We start from the raw sequence: 7651 nt of genomic DNA on the forward strand, positions 1-7651 counted from the left end.
CCAGGCATCGAGATGCAGCTCCTCAGAGACCGGGTTAGGGATCTGGAGCTGCAAATTGATGACCGACTGCTTATTAGGGAAAGTGAAGAGGTGACAGACAGGAGCTACAGGGAGGTAGTCATCGCTAGGCTACAGGGGTCAGAAAACTGGGTGACTGTAAGAAGAGAGAAGGGAAATGCCCGGATAGTAGAGAGCACCCCTGTGGCTGCCCCTCCCTCAGCAACAAGTCTATCGTTTGGCGTGCTGTTGAGGGGGATGACCTGACAGGGGACGGCCATGGTGACCGGGTCTCTGACACTGAGCCTGGCGTTGTTGTGCAGGAAGGAAGGAGGGAGAAGGGATATGCGGTAGTCATAGGGGATTCCATAGTCAGGGGAACAGACAGGAGATTCTGTGAGCCTGATAGAGATACCCGCATGGTGTGCTGCCTCTCAGGTGCCAGGGTATGGGGTGTTTCAGATCGGGTCCAGAATATTCTGAAGGGAATGAGCAAACAGCTAGCTGTAACCATGGCATAGATAGGAAAAGGGAGGAGGTCCTGAAGAGAGTTTCCTGGAGTTAGGAAGGGAGCTGAGAAGCAGGACCTCCAGGGTAGTAATTTCAGGATTGCTACCTGTGCCATGTGCTTGCAAGGGCAAGAATAGTAGGATCAGGCAGATGAATGCGTGGCTGAGAGACTGGTGCAGGGGGCAGGGCTTCAGATTCTTGGATCAGTGGGATCTCTTCTGGGGGAAGTATGACCTGTTCAAAAAGGACAGGTTACACCTGAACCCGAAGGGGACGAATATCCTGCTGGGAAGTTTTAATAGAGCTGTTAGGGAGGGTTTAAACTAATTTGATAGGGGAATGGGAACCAGAATGATAGAGCAGAGAACGGGGAAAACAGAAATAATCTAAGGTGGTGAGCAGTAAGGATGTCAGGAAGGACAGGCAGGTGATGGGGCAAATTTGTAGCCATTGGGATGAGTTGCAGTGCAATCAAAGCAAAAAGAACCAAATACTGGACTTAAGGTGTTATACTTAAAATCACGCAGCATAAGGAATAAGGTGCAAGATCTTGTTGTACAGTTACAGATTGGCGGGTATGATATTGTGGCCATCACTGAGACGTGGCTAAAGGACGTATGTCTCTGGGAGCTGAATGTCCAAGGATACACGGTGTATCGGAAGGATAGGCAGGTAGGTAGAGGGGTGGCGTGGCTTTATTGGTAAGAAATGATATTAAATAATTAGAAAGAGTGGGTACGATCGGAAGGTGCAGAATATTTATGTGTTGAGCTAAGAAATTGCGGGGTAAAAGGACCCTGATGGCAGTTATCTACAGGCTTCCTAACAACTGCAGTGATGTGGAACACAAATTAAAACAGGAGATAGAAAAGGCTTGCCAGAAGGGTAGTGTTATGATAACCATTGGGGATTTTAACATGCGAGTGAATTGGGAAAATCAGGTCGGCACTGAATCTCAGAGAGAGAATTTGTAGAATGTCTATGAGATGGCTTTTTAGAACAGCTTGTTGTTGAGCCCACTGGGGGATCGGCTGTACTGGATTGGGTATTGTGTAATGAACCAGAGGTGATTAGAGAGATGGAGGTGAAGGAACCCTTAGGAGGCAGTGGTCACAACATGATTGAGTTCACTGTGAAATTTGAGAAAGAGAACCCGAAATCCAATGTGTCGGTATTTCAGTGGAGTAAAGGAAATTACAGTGGCATGAGAGAGGAACTGGTAAGGTTGACTGGAAAGGGACACTAGCAGGAAGGACGGCAGAGCAGCAGCAGCTGGGGTTTATGTGAGAAGTTAGGAAGGTGCAAGACAGATATATTCCAAAAAAGAAGAAATTTTCGAATGGAAGAAGGATGCAGCTGTGGCTGACAAGAGAAGTCAAAGCCAAAGTAAATGCAAAGCAGAGGGCATACAAGGAAGCAAAAATTAGTGGGGAGACAGAGGATTGGGAAGTTTTTAAAAGCTTACAAAATGAAACTAAGACGGCCAGTAAGAGGGAAAAGATGAACTATGAAAGGAAGCTAGCAAAAAATATTAAAGAGGATACTAAAAGCTTTTTCAACTATATAAAGAGTAAAAGACAGGTGAGAGTAGATATAGAATGGATAGAAAATGATGCTGGAGATATTCTAATGGGAGATGAGGAGATGGCGGAGGAACTGAATGAGTATTTTGCATCAGTCTTCACTGAGGAAGACATCAGCAGTATACTGGATACTCAAAGGTGTCAGGGAAGAGAAGTGTGCATAGTCACAATTATGACAGAGAAAGTAATCAGGAAGCTGAATAGTCTAAGGGTAGATAAATCTCCCGGGCCAGATAGAATGCACACTTGTATTCTCAAGGAAGTAGCTGTGGACATTGCGGAGGCATTAGCAATGATCTTTCAAAAGTCAGTACATTCTGGACTGGTTCCGGAGGACTGGAAGATCTGCTATTTAAGAAGGGGGCAAGGAAGCAAAAAGGAATTTATATGTCTGTTAGCTTGACATCGGTGTTTGGGAAGTTGTTTGCATCGATTGTCAAGGATGAGGTTACGGAGTACCTGGAGGCATATGACAAGATAGGCAAAACTCAGCATGGTTTCCTTAAAGGAAAATCCTGCCTGACAAACCTAGTGCAATTATTTGAGGAAATTACAAGTAGGCTAGACAAGGGAGATGCAGTGGATGTTGTGTTTTTGGATTTTCAGAAGACCTTTGACAAGATGCCGCACATGAGGCTGCTAATCAAGATAAGAGCCCATGGAATTACGGGAAAGTTACATATGTGGATAGAGCATTGGCTGATTGGCAGGAGACAGAGAGAGGGAATAAAGGGATCCCATTCTGGTTGGCTGCCAGTTACCAATGGTGTTCCACAGAGGTTGGTGTTGGGGCCGCTTCTTTTTACTTTGTATTTCAACAGTTTGGATTATGGAATATATAGCTTTGCAGCTAAGTTTGCTGATGATATAAAGATAATTGGAGGGGCCGATAGTGCTGAGGAAACAGAGAGTCTGCAGAGAGACTTGAATAGATTGGGAGAATGGGCAAAGAAATGGCAAATGAATTACAATGTCGAAAAGTGTACGGTCATGTGCTTTGAGAAAAGAAATAAACAGGCAGACTATTATCTAAATGCGGAATGAATTCAAAGTTCTGAGATTCAACGGGACTTGGGAGTCCTCGTGCAGGATTTTACCTTAAGGTTAACCTCCAGGTTGAGTCGGTGGTGAAGAAGGTAAATGCAATGTTGGCATTCATTTCTAGAGGAATAGAGTATAGGAGCAGGGTTGTGATGTTGAGGCTTGAAAAGGCACTGGTAAGACCTCACTTGGAATACTGTGTGTAGTTTTGGGCTCCTTACTTAAGAAAGGATATGCTGACTTTGGAGAGGGTTCAGAGAAGATTCACCAGAATGATTCTGGGAATGAGAGGGTTAACATATGAGGAACGTTTGACCGCTCTTGGACTGTACTCCTTGGAGTTTAGAAGACTGAGGGGGGATCTCATAGAAACATTTCGAATGTTGAAAGGCATGGACAGAGTGGATGTGGCAAAGTTGTTTCCCATGGTGGGGGGAGTCTAGTACGAGAGGACATGACTTAAGGATTGAAGGGCGCCCATTCAGAACAGAGATGCGAAGGAACAGTGTGGTGAATCTGTGGAATTTTTTGCCACGGGCGGCAATGGAGGTCAAGTCATTGGGTGTGTTTAAGACAAAGATTGATAGGTATCTGAGTAGTCAGGACATCAAAGGTTATGGTGAGAAGGCGGGGGATTGGGACTGAATGGAAGAATGGATCAGCTCATGATAAAATGGCGGAGCAGACTCGATAGGCCGAATGGCCGACTTCTGCTCCATTGTCTTAAGTTCTTGTGATCTTATGGTCAAAGAAGGGTAAAAAGTGCTGTCTCGGTTTAAAAGCGAGAGGGGTGAAATAACAAATAACTCGTTGATTGACGATATTAAAAGTCTGTTGCATCGGTTTTTCCGAGCGCTGTGCCTAGGCAGTCGGCCCCAGAAAGAACACACACGCTATGGATGCTATTGTGCTGCTCCCGATGTTCCGTGTTCTCCCTCAACGCCTCAGTCAAGGGCAGCAGCCGAGACTCAGCACGTCTCCAGAGCCAGGAAAATCCGGAACCTTGAATGCGCGCCAGACTTCCAGGCCGTTTGCTTGGGATATCAAAAAGCCACCGTTTCTGAGGCCCTGAGAGCGAATGCCATTCCCGCAACGAACCGAAGTGAGAGTGTAACTCCACGTCAGGGTCTTCAAAAGAACCTTGAAAGAGATAAGAAAAAGCGATATCAAAGATGGAAATAGAGCTGTTTGCGAAGATGCAAGCAAAGGAGTCGCCGCCTAGAGCTATCTTGCTTCGCCACTCCGCCCCGCTTAGACAATAAAACCTTCTTCTAGCTGACTCCCAGAGTCTTCCAAATGCCTTCTGCAAAGTTCTACTCGAGATTTCATGTGAGTTCTTTTTTTAACAGCGGCTTTTTCTTTGCGACTCTATCACAGAGCTGCGATGCGTGAATCACCGGGGAACAGTCGTGTGCGCAGCGTGTCCCATCTCAGCCACTGAGGCTTGTAACTCCTCCAGAACTATCACAGTTCTCTTGGTGGCCTCCCCCACTAGCTCCTATCTCGCACGGTCACTCAGCTTTTGAGCACGGCTTGATCTAGCAGATTTACAGCTGTGCCATATTCATTCCGTTTCTTGATTATTGACTTAACTGTACTCCGAGGGATATTCAGTGACTTGGAAATTTTCTTGTATCCATCTCCTGACTTGTGCTTTTCAATAACCTTTTCGCAGAGTTGCTTGGAGTGTTCTTTTGTCTTCATGGTGTAGTTTTTCCCGGGATACAGACTCACCAGGTGTTGGACCTTGGAAGTACAGATGTGTTTTACAACAATCAATTGAAACACCTTGACTGCACACAGATCTCCAAACACTGAGTTCCATTTAAAGAATTATGTGTCTTCTAAAACCAATTGGCTGAACCAATGATAATCTGCTGCGCTATATTAAAGGGGATGAATACTTATGCAATCAATTATTTTGTGTTTTATATTTGTAATAATTTTACATCACATTATAGACACCTGCTTTTCACTTTGACACAAAAGGCTTTTTCTGTTGATCAGTGTGAAAAAAAATCCCAAATTGAATCCCATGTGATTCAACGTTGAAAATAATAAAGCATTAAAACCTCCGGGGGGGGGGGGGGTATAGATATTGAACCTTCAGAACTTTCAGCTTCCCACACACCTTCACGTCACTAGCGGCAACTACACTCACTTCTGCTCCAGACATTTTCGATTTTCTGGCATACCTCTAACGTGTTCCACAGTGAAGACTGACACAAAATACTGATTAGGTTCATCCGTCATTTCTCTACCTTAGATTACTACCTCCTTAGCATCATTACTCAGCATCCAATATCCACTCTCGCTTCTATTTTGCACTTTATATTTCTGAATAAAATCTTGGTATCGTCCTTTATATTACTGCCTGGCTTACCTTCATATTTTATCTTTTCCATCCTGATGGCTTATGTACAGTAAATGTATTTTTTGTTATTAAAAGATTCTCAACCCTTTAACTTCGCACTAATTTTTCCTATATTTATATGTCCTCTCTTTTCTTGTATGAGTCTTTAACTGTTCGTAACAGCCACGGTTGCCATGGTTGACTCATCATCCCTTTAGAATACATCTTCACCTTTGAGATGTATCTGACCTACGCCTTCGAATGGCCTCCTGAAACTCCAGCCATTGCCGATCTGCCGTCATCCCACATACTGACCCCTTCCAATATTATCTGTCCCTTTGTCTCAAACGATGCCGCTTGACGGGCTGGGCTCACACGGCAATTTGTGGTTTTTAAGGGTTATCTTATACTTGCTTCACACAGAAACGATCCCAAGCAAACGTGGGCATTAAAAAAATGATTGTTTTCTGCTTAAATTTCAGACAAGGAACTGACCACCTTTGCCAAACGGTAACTGAACCATGTCTAAGACTGCCGTAGATTCCATAGAGCTGACGAAGTCTGCTGTTGAGATTGTACGGTCAGTGATGCCCTTCATCGAATCGGCAGAGAAGCTGGCTTCCGCACTCGGGGTGTTCGGTCCGCTCCTCAGTTTAGCCGCGAGCATTGTTAAACTGGCCCTAGGCAACGTGGACAGCCCAGAGCTGGCCTACATGAAGGAGCAGTTCCAGATCGTCAGGAACAAGCTGGACGTCATTTCCGACCAAATCAAGGATGTGCTTCGGGAAGTCCAAAAAAGCACGATGGACAGCCAGTATTTCCCCATTGAAGAAAACATAAAGAACCAGTTTAGGGAAGTACATGGACATCCTCAGCGCGGGGCCACAGTACCGACAGTCTGAGAAGGAAGAGTTTCTCAAACACTTCGACGCGAGCAAGGGGGACCAGAATCTCAACTCTCTCTACGATGCTGTGATGGGATACTCTGCCATCTTCAGCAAACCCATCCTGGAGACCGCCATGAACTACGACCAGAGGAACCGGCGCCTGATGGAGAGTCTCTGCGCCCGTCTGAAGAGCCTCTTCTGTATCGGCCTGATCGCCCTGCTGGGTCACGCGGCAATCACTGGGAACGATGCAAAGACGCTGGAGAAACAGTGGAACGAGAAACTGTCCGAGGTCGAAGAGAAAATGAAATCCCTTACAGACCGCTGCATCAATGAGTTTGCCGAGCAGGCGAAGATAGATATAGAGAGAATGGTAAAGGAGAAGCAAGAGAGAGATAATAATCAATGCTCATCCTACGTATTGGAAAATCTAGAAAAAAAGTATGATTGGGTCCGCTGGTCAGTGCGAGTCTATGATCCCGTCGGTGGATTTGATAATCACTGCATCATTGGCTCTAACTTCATTCACTTTTTCAGGCTCAACAATGTTAATATTGTTGTCTCCTACAGCACTGACCCAAAGGCAGTTGATGAAAGCCTCGTCAGGCAGCTAATGGAAGGGAAAGATCATCTCGATGATGCTAGAGATGTGGCCGTATATATATGCAATCGGCTCCCCGGAGCTGGGCACGGTGTTCACGCAGTGAGACGGTATAAAGGTCTGTGGGGCACCTGGAACTTTCCCTCTGAATGTCATTTCTGGGAGAACTATAGTGGTGTTACCCTCTGCGTTCACCGATCATAAACTTATGATTGTACGGGCCACGCCACATAATTCCCCACTGCGCCCCATGTCATGCGTATAATACCCTGCTGTCCATTAAACGCAAAATTTAAAAGATGCATTGTGCCCTTTAACCTCAGCGTCACCAACATTCTGTGGTATCTCCCCCCCCCCCCCCCCCCACCGTCCCGTCCTGAGTTCCGACTGCAAGACTCAGGTCACCCCGATACAGCTCCCAGAACGCTAACTTGAAGTGCTGCCGCCAACGCTGCGATTCCCTTAGTTACTGGGGCCTGACACTGCAGCTTCCTAACGCCCTTTATAAAATGCACCCCCACCCTTCTTCACCCTTACCGGTTCTGACACAACACGCGCCCAACTCCTGAGAGCCTTGAAAAACTCCTTCCACTCCTCCTTCCTACCCGAGGGCCTGAGGCTTTCTTTTTCGCAATGGGTCAGTGAGACCGTGTGTTCAAGGGGAGTCTGAAAGAACAAC

At 45.9% G+C, this 7651-nt stretch overlaps 1 pseudogene; it reads left to right on the forward strand.

The window, feature by feature from the left end:
- The first annotated feature begins 1022 nt into the window (after positions 1–1022).
- Positions 1023–7645, forward strand: LOC132395242 (protein rapunzel-like; annotated as a pseudogene).
- The last annotated feature ends 6 nt before the right edge of the window (positions 7646–7651 follow it).

Source organism: Hypanus sabinus, chromosome 6, assembly GCF_030144855.1.
Source record: "Hypanus sabinus isolate sHypSab1 chromosome 6, sHypSab1.hap1, whole genome shotgun sequence".
Classification (NCBI taxonomy): domain Eukaryota; kingdom Metazoa; phylum Chordata; class Chondrichthyes; order Myliobatiformes; family Dasyatidae; genus Hypanus; species Hypanus sabinus.